Source organism: Cupressus sempervirens, chromosome 11 (assembly GCF_028749045.1).
Source record: "Cupressus sempervirens isolate cs-2001-9-10 chromosome 11, ASM2874904v1, whole genome shotgun sequence".
Taxonomy (NCBI): domain Eukaryota; kingdom Viridiplantae; phylum Streptophyta; class Pinopsida; order Cupressales; family Cupressaceae; genus Cupressus; species Cupressus sempervirens.
The window spans coordinates 124787860-124813019 of record NC_143128.1 but is presented as its reverse complement, the minus strand read 5'-3'; the positions used below and the strand labels follow the sequence as shown (position 1 = coordinate 124813019).

The 25160-nt window shown below is 35.3% G+C and overlaps 1 pseudogene; it reads left to right on the top strand.

The window, feature by feature from the left end:
* Positions 1–25160, top strand: part of LOC149528531 (uncharacterized) — a 181128-nt pseudogene that overhangs the window by 63145 nt on the left and 92823 nt on the right.

Below are 25160 nucleotides of genomic sequence, written 5' to 3'. Positions count from 1 at the left end.
CAACAAATCCAGGTTCTTTTCCAATTTTTTCTTTCTATAGTTATTTTTGTGGTATTTGGGAGATATTATTTTATTCATTGTGAGGGGGAGCATTTTCTATTCTATAATTTGCTTCAGAATCAGACCCTTCTACTTCCATCTTTTCTTTCTCTCAATGTCGGATCCTTCTATGATCTGGCTCACGCCACACAACTATCACACCTGGAAGACACAAATGACTAGACTTCTCATGTCAAGAGGTCTATGGTCTTGTCTGGATGCGAATTAGCCTACTCTTATGTGACCTTATGAGGTTCCATAGCACAGGAACAAAATGGATGAAGCCATGGGAATCATTGCACTCAACATTTTAGATAGTCTTTTATTTCACTTGGATCGTTTGACTACTCCATGGGCTTATTGGCTCAAATTTTAGACTTTGTTTGGTCAAGTGAATGAATTTTGAGAACTTCAACTTGATGCAGAGTTTACTTCTTTGACACCTGAAAGCTTTCCCACCATTGAGGACTTCTTGATGAAGTTCAAATCTCTACGCACATTTTTGCAGGGATGTGGTAGAAACAAAATAGATGATGAGTGTATTTTTTTTATACTCTCAAAGTTGTGAGGATAGTATCAAATCTTTTCTTCTACTTTCTACTCCACTATGGATGCCTTCGATAACAGACATCAGATGCCCTCTTTTGAGATTTTCTATGATAGGTTAACTCATGAGCAATCCAAGCTCACTCAGATGGATTCACTTATAGGTTCACCATGATAGGCATTACTTGCCAAGGATACATAGGAGTAGAAGCTAAAGCAGATATCTAATTCATCCTCTTCTTCTAAGAAGAAGGAGAAAAAGAAGACTAAGACTCCTTCTTGTTCCTATTGTCAGAAAGGAGCTCATGATGAGGCACATTGTTTTTAGAAGACATTTGATGGTTATGAGAAATAGATTGCAAATTTGCAAGCTCTTCTTCAAAAGGGCTCTATTTCATCCCCATCCTCTTCTACCTCTCACGGGTCTACCTTTCAGTCTTCATCCACCTCTTCAACATCTTCACCAGATTTTGGACAATGTCATGCATTATGGGCTTCTCTTGCATCCCCTTCCCAGGTCCCTTGGATACTGGATTCAAGTGCTTCTCACCATATGGCATCTTCTCAAGGGGTCTTCTCCTCTATTCAGGCTTCTCCAATTCCTCATATTCTCATGGAGAATAACACTGCTCTAGCTGTTATGTAGGAAAGGTTCAGTTTGCATTCAAGATGGCATATTCAATGATGTATTGTATGTTCCATCTCTCTCTGCCAACCTTCTCTTGATGTATCAAATTACACACAGTGGATCAGGGAAGTCAGTTCTGTTCACTACAGATTCAGTCTACATTCGAGATAGTGCAACAGGAGGCCTTATTGCTATAGGGACTTCATACCACCCATCTCTACACCTTCTTGCACTTTGGTCCACCATATCCATTATCAAAGCATACTTCTTCTCTTTCACGAGAGAATCATGTGGTGCAATTAGGACATGTGAACCTTTGTATTATTTCTGAGTTCACCACATCTCATTCTGTTGACATCTTTTCTTCTTCAGCTTTGTCAGACCCTCTAGCTCCACTCATCAAGCCTTCAGGAGCACATGTTATGAATTCTATAGAGGACGATCATCTCCTCTTTCATGATAGTCTCAGCACACCTGCATTGGGGATTCCTTTTCAGGATCCTCATGTTTACTCTTTTGAGCATCAGTTAGGCCTTCTTGTCATTCAGTGGTTTTCTTGTTTTGTGCCCTTGTTTCTTCCGCATTAGAGTTCCATTGGTTCATTTATTTCTACAGGGACTTCATCATTCTAGGGGGGCTTTGTTGTCTTATATCTCTCTCATGGGGGGGTTGTTTATGGTTTTGAGAGAGTCTCTTGAGCCATAAAATTTATATTTTTTTTCAGCATGTTTGTTCTATCTCTTTTTGGAGAGGGGTTTTTCCCTCAGGGTTTTCTCCTTTGTCTCCAGTTCATAGAGATTTCCTTGTATTGGGTACCTGATCAGGCCTTGTTTTCAGGACCCATTTTCCTACTTTCATAGCTTTGCTAGGTTAGCTTCCTCCTAAGCTTCACTTAAGGGGGGGTGTTACTGTAAGTCATTTATTATTCTAGGTGCCCTAGCTCTCTTAGGTGCATATAATTAATATTTTATATTAATTATAATTTGCAAACCTAGCTTTCTTAACTTTAGGGTTTTGTTCACCTTAAAAGGTTGAACTCTTGTATTTCTTTTTCATAACTTGAATACGCTTTTTTGCTCTCACATTTTTGAGAACTTCTAAGCTCTGCTTTTCCCATTTTCTAGCTTCTCTTCATTGTAGGATATTTGCATGCAGGTGTTCTTGACGATATGCGAAGTTGGATTTCTCAACTTCTATAGAATAGTCATATATCAAAAGATTGAATCATCAACATCAACATCAAAAGATCATCATCATAAATGATACATATGGCATGCCAATAATAGTGCAATATAGCATGATACACAAATCAACCTCATGTCTCACCACCTACATCATATGTATGTGTCTAATCAAGAGGTCCCTACTCATTGGGGTCACTCCTCTCATCTTGCAGCACCTACTCTATTTTTCAGTGTCATAGGAATAGCAGTCACCATCTAACTCATGTTGGCCCCATCTGTCCTTAATGGTGGTCACACTAGATGCCTTGATGTCATTGCAACTATAAAATCTTGTATCATACTCATCAACTTGCTCATCTTTGCCTCCATATAACTCATCTGAGGCTCTATGTCTGATGACCTAACTAGTCTCTCTAGTGGTAGATGTCCATGTGGCATTAAACCCTATGCACCTAAGATCAGGACCTATATCTGAGGCCTCTGTCACTGACTAAACTACACATCATCTAGTAATTTGGCCTTAACCTACTCTATCCTACTCTAACCCATATCATCTACTCATCAACTAGACCCTACACCATGTATCATAGTCAGCCCACCTCAGCCATGAACCTTTCCAAGTCTCTCTGATGCAACCTCTCTTAGTCTCTACACTAGCCCCCATATGACAATCAGCCACTATGGTAATATTGTTGCTCAGCCTCGCCCTCCATATCTCCCTCATACCCTAGCTCCACCTCTGGTTCAATAGTAACCCCTACCTCTCCCGCCAGTATACTCATATCACACCATAGCATTAGAATTTTTCCAAGTATCCAAAATATTCTACCCTAGCCAAAATTCTAATACTAAATCAACATGGGGCATCCAAGCAAATCATCTTAAATAAAGGATATTTAATCATCAGCAATCAAACATCAAATTATCAAAAATTAGACATCATATCAATCTTGAGTCAAAAAAACACCATTGATCAGACATTCGGTCACCAAAATTTAACCTAAAATTAGAAATCAAGACAATCTTTGAACTAACATGCTTCACATATTAGCTCAAAGAGGGGAATTTGTAGAAACCTAAAAATTTTCAAAGACCTAAAACAATGCAAATTTTGATCAAACGATGTAAATTAAGGACAAAATTAGAAGAAAACAACAAATTTTCAAATCAGTGGTAACATCAAGTCATTAATCAATTAAATCACCTATCAAATCAAAAAGGACTTAAATCACTTTAAAAAGAGGAAAATAAATTCATGAAATAAAAAAGGAACAAGGAAAAGACAAAAGTTGAAAATAAATGGAACATTTAATAAATCAAAAAAAAAATCATTTATCCTCACAAAAGTGAAAATCCTCCTTTTTACATTTAAAAGAATTGAAAAATCCTCTTTTATCCTCACAAACTAAGTCTGTTGGATTCTTCCTCTTGGTGCCTTATGAGATATTTATAGTTTCACCATTACCTTTAGTCAAAAGTAAAATCCTAATCCTTACCCCAACCCCTGCTGAAATCCTATAAATAGGAGGGAAATTCAAGAGCAAAAGGACCCAATTTTTAGGCATCTGCATTATAGGCACATCTAGAGTTATCATCTCTTTTAGCATTGTTATTATAGAAAATTCATGTCATTTTGATATCATTTTAGCTTACATATGCACATGTTTCTAACATTATAGTATTATTATCTTCACGTAATTTGCATTTTCATATAGATCTAGCATATACTTTGATAGATCTGCATTCATAGCATACTCTCATTCTAGAATTGTCATAGAGATGTTGGTTTGAGAGAAATCTTAGCAGGTGGAGTTAGGGAAACATGGGATGTTCATAGATTCTTTATTTAATAGTGATTTCTTGGGTTTAGAATAGTTCATTGTTACTTTGATTGCACTCTTCTCTAAGGTCTCATGAATACATGAATCCACTATGTACACTAACTAAGAAAAAGATAACATTTTTGGATAAGTATAGGAATAGATTTGTTCCTAAATATAGAGCATTCATGATATTGCAAAATAAAGTTGAGGTTTTTGTACAACAAAATGAATTATTTTGGAAAAGCATATTTGGACCAACTACATAAGATACTAAATAGAATGGGAAAGATAAAGGAGGTGTATAGGAGACTAAAAAGAATAAAGTAGCTATCAAAGATATACAAAGTGATGAAAAAGATGTTGGAAATATAAGAGGATTAATTGAGAGGGGAGGGGTGAATTAGTTACCACTAAAAAAAATTCAAATACCTTAGATGTCAATACAAAACTTCCTTTAAGCTCACATCTCGATTAGAACTAGATATATACTATAACTTGGTTAACAAAGTAATATGATATATTAATGTGTATTAATCTTTAGTAACTTAGTTGTAGAAAGATAAAGTAGTAAGTAAATAACATGAACACATGAGACACAAAGATTTAATGTGGAAACCCAATTTGGGAAAACCACCAATGTAACTAGTTATTACTTTTCACTCTTTTGAAGTGAGCGCTGTTAGGAGCCAACCTTGTTAAAGGTTAAAAAACACTCCTTGCTAGGAGTGTTGGAATTCTTTAGAATAACTGAGAGAGGGGTGAATAATTCAACCAAGGTCCAAATGTACAAATAAAACTCTTTAGTGCTTAATAGATTCATATCCATAAAATCATATCATATATGCATCCATTAGATCATCCAATGCCTTAAATTAGTAGTTCACTATCCTTGGTTAAAATAACTTTGTAGAAATGTAAACATCAAATACCATAAACTCATTCACACAATTTGACACAAGGTTTTTATGTGGAAAAAAAATTTGGGAAAAACCACCAATAACATGCTACCCAATTTAACTCTTCTCAAATGATGTTTTTTATAGGCCAAACCTATTAAAGTTAACAATACACACTGTTAAATGTGACCTGGTTAAAGGTTACAATACAAACTGTTAAACATAAACTGGTTAAAGGTTTCCAATCTCCCTATTAGCAGTGAGCCTTATTAGAGAACTTTAGAACATTCCATTAGAATGTCACCCAGTTAAAGGATTTACAAATGACTGCTAGGTCAAACTTAGTCCAAAGGATTTATCTAGGTCGATACAATTGTTAGAAAGTAACATTAGGACTTCATCTAATAAGAAAATACAACTCACTTGCAAATTGTAGATCTCTAGTTCAGTCCTTCATTCTTCTTGATATTCATACTCTTTATCTCTAATAACTTGTTCACCCTTCAAGCATTCGACCTCTTAAGCCTTCTTTCTTTGTATGTTAATTGCAATCTCTTCTATATGGCTAGCAGATGAAGCAACACCCTAGACTTCTTGTCTTCCTTAGATTCTCACACATGACAATGTTTACTTCGAGCCTACTATCTCTATAATTAGAGAATTTAGATCTTTTTTCATTTAATCACAATCATCCATTTTAGGGTTACATAAAATTCAATGAATCTACCCACTTTTCCATTTTAGTTACTCTAGAAACTTCTTCTACAATCTTTCTTGAATTCACCTCAAAATGGTTTATCTTGAATTCTATGCCACTAGCTCATCATACTTATCTTCCACATGCTTCACATAATTCAAGAAACCAAATTAGTCAAATTAGATTCATCAAATATTTGATTTAACACTTTTTGCTATTACTTGACATATATACTGCTCACTCAGCAATAACAGTCTTCTTATGCTCAGCCAACAATGTGTTGCTTGGCAGAAACTACATCTTCTCTTCTTGGACACTACTATTATTTCCCTAATGCTTAGTACTTACTAAATTTTACTGATGCTCAACATATACTAACTTTATGCTTATCCTAAACTAGAATTTTCTCGACTAGGCTTGGCAAGCACTTTTTATGAAAACACTTATTCTTGGCCTAGCTAAAGTAACCATTTACTTTAGCGTTAACTGCATCAATAATACATAATATAATCAATGTCTTACTTGGTCTTAGTGCTCCTTTTATACACTAAATAGCACAACTTTTCTATAGGTTCTCTTGTTATCTTTGCTTTTCAAATCCTCTTCATCAATCAAACAAATTATATCATTCAAACCAAAAAGCAATTGTCTCACTAGCAAGTAGTAGGTTTGACATTATTGACAAAACAATGATTGTTCCATGATAGGTACTACACTTCAAACAATCTCTTTTCAACAATCTCCCTCTTTGGAATTGATGGAAAACCAATACCAACAACAATACCAAAAAAAAATTAATATCTTTGAAATGTCTCCCTCTGTTAGTAAATGTGCCTCTTTATGATATCTCCCTTAACCTTATATCTCATTTTTTTGATTGATATCTCTCTACTAACTATCTCCCTCTTTCTTATATCTCCCTCTTTGACAATAATATCAAAGACTTGTCACCTTTTCATGAAGATATAATAAATTCAAATTCTCCCTCTATCACCTTGCATGTGACTATAAATCTTATGATTCAGCTCCTTCATTGCTTTAGGTAACTCCTAAAGTAAGATCCATTGCACCAAAATTTTAAAATATGACATTCAACTCCGTTGATGCAGGGAACTACTATTGCTTCTTAAGTAGCTTTGGATAGGGGTATCACCCCTAATTTACCTCTAAGATATTCATGGGCATCTTTAGGTAAAGATTTTTTTAATATATTAGCTATCCGTTATTTTGTATTCACATATTCCATTCTCATTTCTTTGTCTTGAACCAACTCTCTCAAGTAATGATACTTGATTGCAATGTGCTTTTTCTTTGTGTGCATTAAAGGGTTCTTTGATATGTTTATAGCACTTGTATTATAACAATAAAGTACCACAAGTTCATTAATTTCTTTCTTCATTCTTTTGAGTAGTTGTTTGATCCATACCACATTTGTACAATTTACTATAGCAGCCACATATTCAACTTTAGTAGTAGATTGAGATGTACAATTTTGTTTCTTATTGGTCTAGGTGACCAATCTCTTTCCTAAGAAAAATGCTCCACCACTTGTACTCTTTTCATCATCAATGTTTCTAGCCCAATCAACATTTGTATAGACTCTTAATTCAAACTTATTATTCTTCTTGTAGGATAGAGCATAGTCTTTTGTTTCTTTCAAGTATCTCATGATCCTTTTAATAGCCATCAAATGATTCTCCTTAGGATTTGTAGAAAACCTTGCAACAATCCAAATAGCTAATGTAATGCTAGGTCTTCTATGTACTACATATTGCAATTTGCCAATCATAGACTTGTACAATGTTTGATTTACTTCAGCAAAATCATCAGTTTTGGATAGTTTGTGTCCTATCACCATATCAATACTAATAGGTTTTGAATCATCCATACCAAAAAAATTAATATTTTCTTTAAATACTTAGACTAAGTGATGTAAATACCATATTTCATTTGATATACTTGTAAACTAACAAAGAACTTTATCTCTCCAAACATAGACATCTCAAATTCTTTCTTCATTTCATTTGCAAATGTTTTACACCATTTGCATTTTTTTCCTCCAAATATGATATCATCAACAAATATTTCAGCTATTAAAATCCCTTTACCTTCTTTTGTCTTCAAGTATAGCTTTTTATTATCATCAATCTTCTAAAAACCAATCTTCACAAGATAGTTGGGAAGCCTTTCATACCATGTTCTTGGGGCTCATTTTAAACCATATAAAGCTTTGTGTAATCTACATACCATTTTCTTGTTGTTTGGATCAAAAAATTCTTCTAGTTGTTGAATGTAAACCTCTTCTTCTAGTATACCATTCAAAAATGTTGACTTCACATTCATTTGATAAACTTTGAAACCTTTGTATGCAGAGTAAGCAAGCAAAGTTCTTACTCCTTCGAATCTTGCAACTAGAGAAAATGTCTCTTCATAGTTAATTCACTCTTCTTGTACATATCCCTTGCAAACTGATCTTACCTTATTCCCTATGACTTTACCATTCTCATCCAATTTGTTTCTATACGTGCACTTGGTTCTAATCACATTCTTGTTCTCTAGTTTGGGTACTAGAGTCCATGTTTTATTCTTCTCAATCTAATCAATGTCTTCTTTCATGGCTTTACTCCAGTCTTCATTCTCTAATGCATCCTTCACTAACTTAGGTTCATGCATGCTGAAGAAAAATGTATCACTTTTCAACCTATTCCTTGTCATTGGTCTAGCTTCTTTATCTCCAATAACTTATTTAGCAAGATGATGTCTCTTGACATACTTTGAAAATCTTGGTTATACTCTTCTTTCTTCAATGGGTATGTCAACTTTAGAATCACTATGTACTCCTCTATCAAGTAAATCAACATTCCTTTCATGTATACTTATCTCACTATCAGAATGTACCTTGGATTTTGTTTGCAAATCCGTTTCTATATGCAACTCAACATCCATTGTATTTGATTCAGTATTTACTAATACTTGTTACTGTTGATTTACACCTTGGTTCATAGCTTCATCAGCATTAATGTCTTCATAGTAGTATATGAAGGTTTTGTACTATATAGTTTCCCTCTTAGGTTTAGCTTCATGTACCTATGTATATTCATCAGACTTCATATTTGCACTTTCCAAAACTTTGTTAGTGTTAGTGTAATACTCCAAAATTGGCACATTGCTATACTAAACCAATTCTAGTCTATTTGATCAATCCTAAGTCCTATTTTACTAAGAAATTTTGATTCTAATAATTGCTACTTGACCTAAGTGTCAAATGCAAAAAACCCTAATATGTATTTATTACACTCTTTATTTAATTCCTAAGTATTGAGTCAAATTAACTACATTAAATCTATTGAATAAGTTTAATTTAATTATAAGTCTTCGTATTTTAATTAAATTAAAATTATCCTTTTAGCTAATGTACAAGGGAATTAAATGTATTTGATTTAATAAGAATATATTGTCATTTTAATTTATTGAATTTAATTATTCAACTAATTAATATTATTCATTTATGAGGTCATATTCTATTTTATCAAATTAAATATTCTCTCCAAATTCTCTCTTTAGTTCAAAAATGGAAACTCTGAGTGAACTGGAATTGTGAATGGAATTAACTCAATTAACTCATTCTCACACTCAGAAGTGAATTAGTTAACTCCATCTACACAAGGAAGTTTCCATTCCAACTAAATCTCATTTCCAATCTCAACCATCTGTTCTACTTGATCTTGATTGTTGATCGATTCCTAGAATTCTATTTCAAAAGCCTTCAATTCCTCATTACAAAGGATGCACATGAATTACATCAAATTTATGTTGAAATAGCTACTCATCACTCTTGCATTCTTAGGTTAAAATTTTTGCATATTAATCTCATATAGTTTAATAATGCATCCATTTTGATTAATTGTTCTTTTCTTATTCTTAGATTAAGTTTGCATACATTTAAGATTAATATGCATTCTCATATAGCTTAATTAAATCCTTTGTACTAGAGGTCTAGTTGCTAGCTTCTCATTTTAAGAGTAATAGCATAATCCATGTATTTAGGAGGCAACAAATTGATTTGCTGAATAGTTTTGGATGAACAACTCAATGTTCATTTTGGGATGATTTCACATATAATTATCATATTGAAGTGTGTGTGAAGTGAGAGGCCCACATTTCATGCATACATTTCTGGCAGCCACTGTGGAGCTGAGAAATCAAGTTTTTGGCCTCATTTGTTCTATTTTTCTACATTTTATTTAATTTTGTCATTTTCATTCGTACAGTACTCTAATTTCTCGTGTGAAAAATCTCATTTTCATGCAAAGAATCTAAAATTTCACTCCTTGTACTACACTTCCTCAAGGAAAATAGTGTATAATTGCACAATTTCTTGCATGGTACACATCATTTTCTCGTGTGATCTTGTGCAGGATTTTGCACAAAATTCTACATCAGCAATTGCATTATGCAGTTTTCAAATTTAGTGTTTATCATGATGATTTAACTAATAGTATTTTCTAAAGCATTTTCATTTTAATTTCTAATTTTTTAGTAGCTTAATAGTGGTTTGCAGGATGCTCATGAAAGAAACTTTATTACAAACCTTTGAAATAGTATTGACGGTTTGATTGCAAGATGTTGTCAAAGAAATCATTTAAAACCCACTAAAATATTTTGTTTTCTTTACTACTTTCTCACACATAGTTTAATAGGGCTTGTGAACTTCGTAGGGTGCAAGACAAAGGAACAGGGGAGTATGTTGTTTACTACTTTGAAGTGATGCCCAACAGTAAATTAGAAACCTATATGCTTTTGAAAGATAGTACCCAAGGGAGGCAAGAAAGTTAGTGGTTCTCCTATATGAGTCTTTTCTATGAAGGGATGATGACTTCCTTTTAGGAAATCAAAATCTTGAGAAAAGACAAGTTAAGATTGATAAGATAACTCAGTGATGAACATGTTATGTGTGTTTGGGTAAGGTGACAAGGTAGAGGAGTATGCTCTTTCCCCTTGAGGGAAATCAGAAACCTGGACCCTTAAATTTGAACCACATGTCTGAGTCAACATTTTAGAGGGCTTTCCAGAGCAATCCAAACTCTAGGAATGACCTGAGTGAGAAAACTCCTTTCATTGGAGATTCCAACTCACTATAATAAAGAAGCTTTTTTGAGCAAAAGACTCCAAAGACATGTTAATTTCCTCTTCTTCATTATGATATTGCATATCAAGAAGAGACTCTGTATTCTGCACGAGTCGACACCGGCCCCAATCTTGCTAGTTAAGTGTGTGCACTTATAGATGCTAGTGTGGGATTTTGGCCTCAACTTCATTCACGAAGCCACATGGGGATAATATAAATAGAAGCCAAGTAAAAAGCTATTAGTTTACTTGGTTCTCCTCCAAAAGGGGGCATAATCTTTATACAAGGAAGGGGAAGAATCTCTCCTATAGATACTCACAATAGGCATGTACCTAGATTCTAGAAGGAGGTATATGTGCTTGACCCCTGCCACAAGGGTGCTCATTTAGTGTATATGTTATTGAGTCCTTAGAATACACCAAAAACATGGGTGCCCACTAGTGGGGTGACACGACTATGTGAGGTGAATGCATGCACATAAGTTGTGAGACAAAGGTTTTGCTTCCTCTACCATTTTTGGTTATAGGGATAAAGTGTGTCTTTTTTGTGTCTTTAAACATGTCCAAATATGTCAAACAAATAAAATATCAAGGCTCCCCCATCCTTCTAAGTTGCTTTATCCTCAATTGGATTGTTTGCAACTATTTCTTGCTTCCTGTGTCTATCAAAAAACATATATCTATTTGAAAACCAAAATGTTGTCCAAAACTTGAAAACTATCCTGATATTTATCTAAAACTTGTCAACATAATCAGCCTTTTATTTAGAATTGTTGAAATCAATGAAAATATCTTCAAGTTCAATCAAAAACTATTAGTCTATCCAGATTCTTGCACCCAATTCTATGAATTTTTGCACAAGAAAACACCCTATCAGCACTTCCTCGTATGACTCTATGTAAGTCCTCATGAGAATCCCTGTGAATATTTGTGTGATATTTTTCAAAATTGTGTCTTTTTATGCCAAAACTATGCTTTTTTAGTCAAACTGACAACCCCTCACACGACTTTATGCAAGTCCTCACATGAGAAAATTGGTCAAAATTTGTTGTTCTAGGTCTTTGTCTACTTCGTTGTACTTCCTCATGTGGTTCACTATGAATTCTCACACAGGATCTTATCCTAAAATTGTCAAACTATTATGTCAAAATTATCTACGCTCCACATCTGATCTATGCCTACAACACTTGATCACTTCTCTATCTACAAATAGTGTAAAATAGAAACTTCTTGCTTAGCTAATAACTTGTGATCTACATGCAAACTAGTATCCTCACTCAGTTATCTTGTCCTTTCATGTTTGTCATACTTTGTGTCACAATAGTCATAATCCTTGGCTATTCTAGCCATTACTTAGATGACTCGTACCTAAGTATACAACACTCTTATCTCACTTTTTTCAGACTACATTCTATTATGGTTCTTCTCTAGGCTTTTTATTTTTGTCCTTGTCTATGAGTATGGCAACAAGAAGCAGAAACATGTTTTATCCCCATAGACTTAGATGAGGAAGAGCTAGGGAACTAGTTGTGGTAGAAGTCACTTTTCAGCTTATACATGGTCTGTATCCAGTACATCTAGTGAGGAGTCTTCATGATCTCCTTCACTTGTTAGATCACCTCGTGTTCAGAGAATGTTTTCCATAAATTTACAAAAAACTAGGAATCCCTTGTATCAAGAAGATCCTAAAACTAGCAAAGGTCATACATCTCCAAATAATAAAACTAATTTTTTATTCAGACGACCTTTTCAACCAACATACACTAAAACTTTTCGCATTCCTAAAATGGTCTATCAAGAACCAGAAAATGGAGAACATAGTAGAGAACAAGATCAATAAAGGAATGAAAGATGGAAAGAGCCTTTTACTAATGAGAATGAGGAAGAAAAATAAATACTTCCCAAACATATCGAAAGATGTTGTAAGGACAAAAAACTTCTAGAAATTCATGGAAATCTTTCTTAAAGAAGAGAAAGAGAAATACTTTCTCAAACTCACCCAAGGGGGAGCTAAGCCACCTCATCACTTTAATCTTGAAACAATAATTACACTTGAAGAAGAAACTAAAATGTCTAAGTTGCAAAAACAACTAAAGATCATGCAAGAATAGTTAGCCCAAATGATGCATGATATGGACAAACCTACAAAAACATACACCTTAGACACTCTTTGTCCATTTCTTTTTGACAAGAGTATAGATATGCCTCCCTTTCCAAGAGGAGTTGAGTTACCCAAGTATGATAAATACTTTGGAACTTCCAATCCCCGAGATCATTTATGAGAATTTAATACCTTGTATATGGAATTTATGCATAATCAAACATATCTTATGCATCTATTCCCACAAAGTCTAGGTGGTCAGGCCATGGAATGAATTTCATGGTTGCCTATTGGTATTAAAATATTCAATGAGATTGCTAACCTATTTGTCCAATAGTACTCCCACAACATACAGCATCCAGTTAACATACAAGACTTGTGTAACCTTAAACAAAAAGTTGGGGAACCTTTCCCCAGATTCCTTCAGAGATGGAGACAATTCTACACCAAATATTCATGAAAGATTCTTGAAACGAAAAAACTTGACATCTTCATTGATAATATTTTACCTAACTTTAGGTATAAAGTTCAACTTCAAGGTCCATGCACCTTTGAAGACATGGTCACACAAGCTATCCAAATAGAGGAATTCATGGTCAAAAAGGGCCAAATAACCCTTCAAAAGGACACCAAACAAGGATCAACCTCTAATAAAGACAAATCTAAGTATGTAAACAAGAACTTAGAGGTGGTACATGATGGAATCATTGACAAAATTACTCCTAAACTTGCTAAGGCAACGTTCAATCTCAAAGCATCTAAGATTGTTGATAAACCTCCTTCTAATGAAAAGGCATTTGGAAATAAACAAAAAAAACTCATCTTGGGTCACATGCCTAAAATGAGAATATATATCTCTTGGTGAATCTTTGGATGTGGTCTGCAAGACCTTGCTACAAAACAAGCTCATTTTTCCATTGAATAACTCTCATCCTTGTGATCCACAACCATGGCCTTCATGGTGGAATAAAACTACATTTTACTAATATCACTAGAACAAAGGTCACAAAACCAGAAATTGCATCAACTTGCATCACAAAGTCCAAGACCTAATTGATGATGGTGATATTCTTGTGGATGGGTATAACAAGAACTTGGATCACAAGGTTTTCAAGGAGCCATTCCCACACTATGAAAAGGGAGAAAACTCAAAGAAAAAATCTCATAACAAGATCAACTATACGTACTCTAGTGATGATGATGAGATAGTCCACATTGTTGAACCGATGTATGTTGAGTATTGTGACATTATCACGATTAAGGGAAAGCAAGACAAAACTAAACTTAAGGCACCATTTGTCTTAAGGGGTCCTACATCCAATACATCTAACAACGAACCAACACAATCTTGTGCCAACATTTTTACGTGTTCCCATGCCAAGATAGTAATCAAAGGCCATATGCCTTCTACTCCTAAGTTAGAACAACACAAAGACAAACCTCTTGTTGGTCCATCTAGCAAAGGAACAAAAGTTACATCTTTTGTGGCTACTAGCTATAGTATCCTCAATCAATTACAAAGAACAAATGTTCAAATCATGATCTTTGAATTGCTCAAAATCTTGCCTACTCATAGGTAGATTCTTGACAAAGTGCTCACTGAAGAAAATGTACCTCAAGACCTCGATCTTGAGAGGTTCCAATCTATGGTAAGTCATCTAACCTCATCTTACTATATGTCCTTCTCTGAGGAGGACAAAAATTCACTAAGCCATTTACATAACCAACCTCCACATATTGAGGTCATGATACACTAGGAATGTGTCTACCATGTGCTCATTGATAATGGAGCTAATTTGAACGTTGTCTCTGATGTTTTGCTTAGAAAATTGGGCTATTCTAAAGAGTCCATTGACCCTTGTCGCAAAATAACTATCAAAGCATATGACTAGGTCAACTGCAAACCTTTGGGTCTTGTTGTGTTGCCTCTCTGAGTTGGTCCTATAGAAAGGGATGTAACTTGTCAAGTCCTTGACATTCCCTTAGCTTACAACATTCTATTAGGAAGACCATGGATACATGAAATGCAAGTTCTGCCCTCCACTTACCATCAAAGCATAAAGTTTCCATTTCATAGCTCTGAAGTCACTATACCTACAAATATCAGCTATACTTGTAACATGCTGAAATCTACTAAAGGCTTTGTACCTACTAATAGGGAGTCTACAAATCATCATGATAATAAGCTGAAACAAATTGAGCAATCATTCAAGCTAAAAGAAACTGAAATGGGTAAATATCACATAGAACTAGTTCTATTTTTGACGTCTCTTCCTGAGTCTCCCTATCATTATGCGAGACCATCTAAAGCAAAGAGACCTTTTCTGTTGACACCTCAAACTAAGTACAATGGTACCTTTTTTAAAGCTACTATACCTCTCAAAGAGGAAAATGAAAATAGAGCCATTGTTGTATGGATAAACAAAGAGGAAACTCCAATTGACCTCATAGAATAGTCTCATAAAATTACTCTTGAAAAGTATGGTCTAGATCTTAAACTCATGAAATTATGTGGCTACAAGGGGAGTGGTCCAATTGGATGCAACAAAAATGGTTTAATTGAGTGGTCCAATTAGATGCAACTACAGAAAATGATATCGATCAAGTGCATGTCTATGAAAACCTACTCAAAGTAGGTGAATTGTTTAGGGTTAGGTTGGATGAGTCTCATCCAACTAGTGTCATCAAGTATTCAATTAATGATGTTAGAACTTAAAGGTATTCAAACACAAATTTCTTATCCACATATTTGATGACTATATTGTAAACAGTACTAAACCTGCTGCATCTCTTTCACTCACCTATTCCAAGCTCAGAGAATAGAATTCCAATGCATCTAGTGAAGTCCCTACATTCCAGAGTGACTATACTCTTTTTTGCTAATTAAACATTGTCAAACCTGTAACATCTTCCACTAGTGAACAAAGCATCAACATGATTGAAGTTGACATCAAATATCTTAGTCATACAATCAAAAAGAAAAGAAATAGAAGGTCTAATGGTGAAAACCACATTGTGGAGTATCAAAACCTAAAATAATAAAAAATGAACAACATATCCAAAGGTGAAAACCTCTCTGAGGTGCCTATGGATGAGATATTTGATGCACTTCCTAGTCATTTTCAGGAAAGATCATCAATGTTGATAGAACCAACACAACTGATCAACTTGGGAACAGAGGAACAACCTCACATGATACATCTTGCATAGTCTTTATCTTTAGAAGAAAAAGAGGAATTCATTTCCTTCTTCCAAGAGAAAAAGATAAATTTTGCATGGACATACTCAAACATGCTAGGCTTAAATCCTAATCACATAATGCATCATTTATCTATTGCACCTGGAGTTAAACCAGTCAAACAAAAACTTAGAAAAATGCATCCTCATGTTGTATTACTTGTCAAAGTTGAACTGGAAAAGCTTTTGAAAGTTGATTTCATCTATGCTATTGATTATGTTGAATGGGTATCAAACATTGTTCTAGTCTCCAAGCATGACAAATCTATCAGAGTTTGTATAGATTTCTAAGATTTGAACTTAGCATGTCTAAAGGATAATTTTCCACTCTCCAACATTAATATGATAGTGGATATGATAGCAGGATATGAAATGTACTCACTAATGGATGGATTTTATGGTTATAATTAGATCAAAATTGCACCAGAAGATTAGGGAAAGACTACTTTTACTTGTGCATGTGGAACCTTTTTTTGCAACATAATGCCATTTGGTCTATAAAATGCTGGTGCCACATATCAGAGGGTAGTTACTACAATTTTCCATGATATGATGCATAAGACCATGAAGGACTATGTTGATGATACCTTAGTTAAGAGCACAAAATGAAACACTCACCTTCAAGATTTGGACCCACCCTAGATTGTATGGAGAAATTTAGTCTAAGACTAAACCCCAAGAAATGTACATTTGGTGTAACATCTAGGAAATTACTTGGTTACATTGTGTCTATGAAAGGAATTAAGGTCAATCCAGAGAAAGTTCAAGCAATCATGGACATACCTCCACCACATAATATTAGTTAGATGAGAGGCTTAAAAGGAAGAATTCAATCCATTCATAGATTCATCTCACAGCTGGTGGATAGGTCACAAGCTTTTATCGAGAATATACATAAAGGTGTGAAATATAACTGGAGCCAAGATTGCGATTAAAGCCTAATATAGATAAAGAAATACATAATCCACCAATCTTGATGCCTCCTATCTATAGGAAGCCTCTTATTTTATATATCTTAGCAATAGAGTCATCTCTTGGTACCTTGCTAGCTCAAAAAGATAATGAGAAAAAGGAAAGAGCTAGCTACTACTTGAGTCACATGCTAATTTCTTATGAAATGAATTACAGTATCATTAAGAAGGCCTACTTGGAACTCATATTTTCTTTCCAAAATTTGAGACACTACATGCTCACTCATATTGTATGAATGGTTGCTAAAATTGATCCACTAAAGTCCTTACTTAGTAAGGTAGCTCTAACAGGAAGGTTAGCTAAGTGGGTCATGATCTTAAGTGAGTTCGACATTCAATATGTTGAGAGAAAGGCTATCAAAGGACAAGTGATCATTGATCAATTAGAAGAAGTACCAATATAGAGTCTTCTTCTACTGAACATTGATTTTCCTAATGAATCAATTCTAACACTCACACACAAAACCTGGGTGATGTTCTTTGATAGTTCCTTCACACAATAGGGATCTAGTATTGGGCTCTTATTCATAACACCACAATGGTATTCATTGCCTAAGGCATACAAGATTATTTTTCCTTGTACAAACATTTCAGAATATAAAACCCTAATTAATGGCATGAAGATCATAGTCAAATGGAGAGTGGATGAATTAAACATCTTTGGTGATTCACAGCTCATAATCAACTAGGTCAATGATGTGTACCAAATGAAGGATGAGAAACTAAGACCTTATAAACACATGGTGGATAACCTGAAGAAATACTTTACTCATATCACTTTTCAACAACTTCCTTGGGTAGAAAAAAAAGCAATTGATGTAATTTCTACTCTTGCTTCCTTGTTACAGATGCCAGAGAATGATCTCCAGCATGAGTTCTTGGTGGAAACGTTACTCTACCCTACCTATAATTCCCTAAATCTCAGATGATATGTTCTATTATAGGACATGACTCATCTCAATAACACCATATATACTCTTATACGCATGATCAAACCATCCCAGAAAATCTAACTTGGGATGAAAAATGTCACCTTATCTGCAATGCTTCATGGTATGTTATTATTGTTGATGCCTTGTTTAGCAGAGTTCTTGATGGAACACTCCTTAGGTGTCTAGAACCTGATGAGTCGAAGCATGCATTAATTGATGTACATGAGAGCATTTGTAGAGCTCACTCTAACAGTTTGACACTAGCTCATTAACTTATTAGAGCTAGTTACTATTGGCCAAATATGGAGTAAGAGGAAATCAAATACACCATGTCCTACAAACAATGTCAGCTCCATGGAAATTTGGTTCACACTCCAACCAGGGAGCTAATTCCATCTATTACACTGTGACCATTCCAAAAATGGGCCTTTGATCTTGTGGGTCAGATTCACCCATCTTCTTCAAATGGACACAAGTTCATCATTGCAGCTATAGACTACTTCACTAAGTGGGTCAAGGTAGTCCCTCTCTCTATAGAAAATGGAAAAATTGTAGCTCTGTTCATTATGAATTACATCATATGTAGGTATGGTGTACCTTCCTCCATTATTACTAACAATGGAGGATAGTTTAAAAACAAGGATCTTAAGGAGTTGTGCAAAAAGTTCAGAATCACACAACATTGGTTTTCTATTTATTACCCCCAGGGTAATGGTGAAGCAGAAGCATCCAACAAGGCGATCCTTAAGATCTTGCATCACACAATCAAAAAATCTAGAAGGGACTGACACCTTCAAATTAATCTAGCTTTATGGGCTTACAGAACAAGTATCAGAACTCTAATGGGTACAACTCCCTTTGCTTTGGTATGTGGAGCAGATGTTGTGCTTCCAATTGAGGTTGAGATTCCTACTTTGAGAATCTAGATGAAAGGCCTCATTACTAATGATCACTACAAAATATCATAGCTTCAAGAGCTAGAAGTATTAGATGAATGTCAGCAAGTGGCGTGCAATCATCTTTGATCTTATCAGTAGCATATGTCTAGAATCTACAATAAGAAAGTTAATCCATGTGACTTCCAACTAGGTGATCTTGTTCTGAGAGAAAACCCCAAGAATCAGCAACAATGAGTACAAAAAGGAAAGTTTGATCCCAACTGGCTTGGTCCATACATAGTTACTGTAGTGTTTAGATCTGGTGCTTACCAACTTTCTATAGCTAAGGGAAAGGTGCTCAAGGAGCCCATCAACACTCTCCATTTGAAGTAGTTCTTCAGCTAATCTAATTTCAAAAGCTCTTTGTATATACTTAAAAGTCCCAAAAAAATCATTATCTTGGTGAAAAACTAGCAATAGGCACCTTGGTAATACCAAATACATTTCAAAAATACAAAAAATACAAAATACAAAAAGAGAAAAATAAAAAAAAAATGAAAAAGAAGAAAAAGTGGCATTGATGAAAACTTGGCAAATAGGCATCATGGTAGTAAAAAAAAGAATCTCTACCAAGAAGGTGAAAACCTAGTAAACAGGCTCCTCTTGTTCCAAATGCTCCATATTGCAGTGTATCTTCTGGGTCTTGTACAGTTGTTTTCCTACTTTAGTTTGTTTATTTCGCTCATGTATCCATGGATTGAATCTTGGCATAGCTCAGCGGAAACACCCTATAGTGTCATAGGAATCTCTCTTGCATTAGTCACCAGTTGTTATAACTACATTTTTATATGATCACTAGTGTCACTTTTGAGATTCCTCTCAGGGAAGACCTCTAGCATTAGTCACTAGTTATTCTAACTATGTCTGCCTACTATCACTAGTGTCATTTCTAAGATTCCTCTCATGGAAGATCTCTAACATTAGTCACTAGTTGTTCTAACTGCATCTGCCTACTATCACTAGTGTCACTTTTGAGATTCCTCTCATGGGAGATCTCTCTCATATCAATTAATGGTTGTTCTAACTATGTTTGACTATCATCGCTAGTGTCATTTTTCATCTTCCTCTCATGGGAGATCTCTCTTGCATCAGTCACTAGTTGTTCTAACTATGTCTACCTACTATCGTTAGTGTCACTTTTGAGATTCCTCTCATGGGAGATCTCTCTCATGTCAATCACTAGTTGTCCTAACTGTGTCTATCTATTATCTCTCAATTTCTTGCTAAGGTTCTTCTTATTGAAGATTCCTCTTTGACTTTATTCAACCATTGTTCCAATTGTGTTTGTCTATTATCGTCACCCTACTGAAGAGATTTCTTTCATATAGGTCCTAAATATTGACACTTGACATCAATCCTATAACATAGAAAATGAACTCAAAACACTAAATTTGTTTGGGATATGATGTGCTTTTATTTGTTTGTTTTTCTTTCACTTTATCATGCATCTTTGAGAAACTCGATGATGTCACTTTTGACTAGAGAAGTGAGGATTGGGGGCATGATCTTTTCTTCATTTTATGTTTGATGGTTTAGTTCTAATGATCTAAAGCATCCATATAAAAGGGGTGTCCACTATAAGAGCCTCTATCTCATGTTGGATGGTTTTGTATACCTCGACTCATTTTATATGGACTCTTCATTAAGGTTGGTTCTTCTCCTTGCTTGTTGGAGTGAACTCTTTATGTTGTAGTAAATATTGATACTCATCCTGCTAAGTGAATTTACAGGTCACTGCAAGTATACCTAGCACACTTTTGTCTCAGGTTACAAATGCAAGGGTCATTACAAATAGAATACTTACTAATTATTTAGCATAAGAAGGATCTCTCATGTGTTTGCTATGTCTGCACCCAAGAAACATTCTAGTCATCCTAGCATTTATGCTCTGATGCTTATGGTTGCTTGCTATATCAAAAGGGACAAATTCTTTGGTCATTCTGGCTTCTTATGCCTTGAATGCTTACATTTAATCTCAACAAAACTAGAACATGTCATATTCATATTCCTATGATTTCAATGTCAATGGGAATTATATGACATGCAAATTTCACTAAATGCTCAGTAATGATAATTTTCAAAGCTTGGTAACTAGACCTGGGGTTGCATTATATAAGAACATGGTTTGATCATTGATTCACTTGCATCCTTCATGATGAGGGATTATTGGCTTCTTCAAAGTATCATATTTCTTTGTGCCTACACAAGCATTGGGTTCTTTGATTTTTCCTCTCAATATTCATGGGATACCTATCACTATCAACAAAATGGAACACTACATGAGATGTTAGTTCATTCACATTTTGTATTTCATACATTCTATCATGATTCATCTCATTTACACTACATTCATACATCATATCAAATTTACATTCATAATCATAGCATAAAAATCTCATGTACAACAAACTATAAAGAGAGAAAGATGACACATGCAAAGATACTCGAATCAAAATCTCATATATATATATGAAGACAAGTGTACATCAATTCAAAACTAAACACTACTTGAGTGTTGTCAATCTCAAAATGACACAAAATGATGTTGGCACACCAATTGATACATAGCCAGAGCAAAATCAGAACAAAATAAGCTAACTCTATCCCTCTCCCTCCTCTTTAGCTAGCTAAGGAGGAGAAGGAGGCATATCTAGTCTCATCAGAGACCGTACACCTCCTGACTCTCTTGCATACTAGGAAAATTGGGGCACCTACTCTACCTCCTCTGGTACTACTACCACATATGCTACATAATAATAGATTTCCCTCCCTAATTGTAGCCAAAAAATTTCTTATTGCTGCTCTGATCTTTGGGCCTCTCACTCTAACTACTCTCGTAAGCTATGGATCTCACAATCCTGCTCTGCTCTCTTGGTGTCTCACACTACAAGCTATATATGTAGCTCTCGTAACTGTCATTATGATGTCCTCACTAATTCTCTTGATCTCCTAAGGGCATCATGGGTTTGTGCCTGGATATCTTCACCATGTGGCCCTGCAGTAGACTAATTTTGTATCTCCTCGTCACCTAGCCCGTACTCGGCTAGTTGCTCCTCTATATGAGACCTTTGTGTGTCTCCTCATATCACTCCTAGGGAGCCCATCTCACCTTGAGGATGTCTGTGTCATGTCTCATTGCCACCAACTTCTAGGTCTAATCTCATCTATCATAGAGGAATAGGCACCTGCCGTGTCCTATGCCTCACTCTCTCCTATAGGGGCTATTGTGGTGGTGCTAGTGGTTCCTGTACTAGCTATATGGGTATGGTCATTCCTACTAGGTCAGTGAATCATAGGAAGGTGTGACTCACAAAGTGTGCCTAATATGCTAGAGTCATCCCCCCATTTGCTACTACTAGTAGGTAATCCCATTGGGTTTCCACTAGAGTCTGCACATCAATCATGGAATAGCCTAGGTCTAACCTTGTTGACCAACCATGATCCACATCTATAGCAAGCCATGCATAAGAGAAGTACTCCTATGATATATCCTAGGGTCGACCATACTATTGCCACATGCAAGTCAATGGGAATCTCTTGATGACCTACACTGAGTGACCAATCAGTGGTCAAGAAGAAAACATGTATCCTAGCTCTACCTCTACATCATCTCATGCCTTAGTCTCCCTCCATGGTCTCCATACTACTACCACTAGGTTGTCTAGTTGACCTATCCATTTCTCGGTCTTCTTTAGAGCTGTCTGTGTTAGCTGACCTTGATATCTACAAATGTATGGCTCCAAGGGTTGTCTCTCATCTACAAAAATGGGTCTGGTAATGGAAAAATTCTCCCATGCCCATACTTGAAGAACATAGACCCTAATGGTCATGCTCTTCCTCTCATGGTATACAATCTCGTGTATCTTGTGGAACATCTAAATGAGCATGCACTAACCCCATTTGTATCGCTCAAGTGCCTCCAACATCAACTACAACATCTATCCCCATCCACACTCTAAACCATGTTTCCTCTTTCTAGCATTAGAAAGTAGCTGATAAATATGGCCAGTACTAATGGCAACCTATGTGTGGGTCCATAAGTACACACTACCTCCTCCTAGGTGATAGCTCTGCCCATGATAAGGTCCTACTAGAAGATGGCCCTTAGTACCTTTGTACCTATTTGTGGCACTATATCATATACTACTCTCAGCCCGTAGAATGGGGTTTTTAGAATACTATAGATGTCCTCCAGAGTAACTGTCATCTCTACCTAGGGTAGATGGAAGGTGTTCATCTCTGCATGGAAACACTCAACTAGTGTAGTCAATAGGTCATGATTCACCAACAATGGTGGAATCTAACAAAGATATGACAATCCAAGCCTATCAATATGTGCCATGTCAGCATCATCGAGCTGTCATAACAAGGCCCCATAAGGTGGATAATGTGATCTAAATCTGACATCAAGAAAGATAACCTGCATGCATGAAATCAATAGGCACACATGATCAATCTTAGATAAGAAAACAAGACAAATGAAAGTACAAAATATCAATGCGAAAATTAATTTTCAAACACTAAATTTACAATTTACACCAGATTTTTGTGCTAGAATTCATGTTCTCGTGTGAGCTTACATATCTTCATGTGGGGAAACACTTTCTCGCGCAAAAATCAATAAAAAAATGAGTGAAATGGCAAGCTAGTTTAGGGTTTCTCACACAAGAGGTGGGTATCTTCTACATAAAGAAAGCCAGAAAACCCAGGGAAGAAGTACTGGCTTAGTACTTCTTCGCACAAAAGATGATTACCTTCATGTGAGAGATGATATCCTAATGTGAAAACCAACATAGAAAATTTGAAAAAACCCTAAAACATGCTAAAAATGACTCAAATATGTGGAAAATTCAATATGAAGTGAGATTATCGATGACTAACCAGAGGTCCATAGTCCACTGTCCAGCTATGTCGTCTAAAATTCTCGAATCGATGTGAACTCATGGGGACCACCATCTTTCTCCTTAGAGCTCTCTTCTTCACAAAAGACAAAAGCACAAATGAATTGAAAATGACCCTTTTGGGCCTTATATAGGTTTTGACCTAATTTTTCAGAGTGCTCCAATTGGCGTGAAAATAACCCCCTGGCTAATTTGACTACTTTGAACCCATTTTTGAGATCAAATTTGAAATCTAACACACTTAAATAGCTCAAAACTGCATTTTAAAATTTTGGGACTGACATGACTAAATGCTTGTGCAGTTCATTTTCCTAATACTTTGTGAATCTTGGAATATTTTCAAATCAATTTTTCTTCAAATTTTCCAATATTTCTAGAAAATGTCAACTGAAGTCAATTCCAGTCAAATTTGGTCAACTTTGGTCAAACTTGGTTTTTTGGCCCGTCAAATCACCTTGAATTGACTCCAAATTTTCTTCAAATCCTTTTGATCTCTTTTATATTCTTCTAAACTTGGATTTCTTTAGTATCTCTCAATATACTGCTCTACATCACTATTCTGGTGTGTCATCTTTTGATTCTCTCGAGGAGGTTGGATGATTACATCATTGAATCTAAATTTCAACTCAATCTGAATCTTATGTCCTCATCATTTGGGGCATCTAGTTCCCCTCTATCTAGCATCATATGTCATCTATCTCATCTTTTGATCAGCTGATCACATCTTATAATAGTTATTGTTAGAGTTCGATGGACAAGTATCAGGATTGTCTAACCTTGACTCCTAAGGATCAAGCCTCATTTTGGGGATGATTCTATGACTCATGATAGGTCTTGTTATCTTTTATGGACTAGCATTTAGATGCTCTATCTAGACTCTAGGGGGATTAAGCTCAGTTTTGGAGATAATTACAAATTCTTGCTAAGGGTTAAGCTTCATTTTGGAGATAATCCTAACTCTTGCTGAAAATTAAGCTCCATTTTGGAGATAATTCTAAGCTCTTACTTTCAATCACTATTCAATGGATAGGCATCAAGACAGTCTAAACCCTGACTCCTGAGGATTAAGCCTCATCCTAGGGATAATTCTATGAATCTTGATTAATCTTGTCATCTTCTAATGGATAGGTATGGGGACAA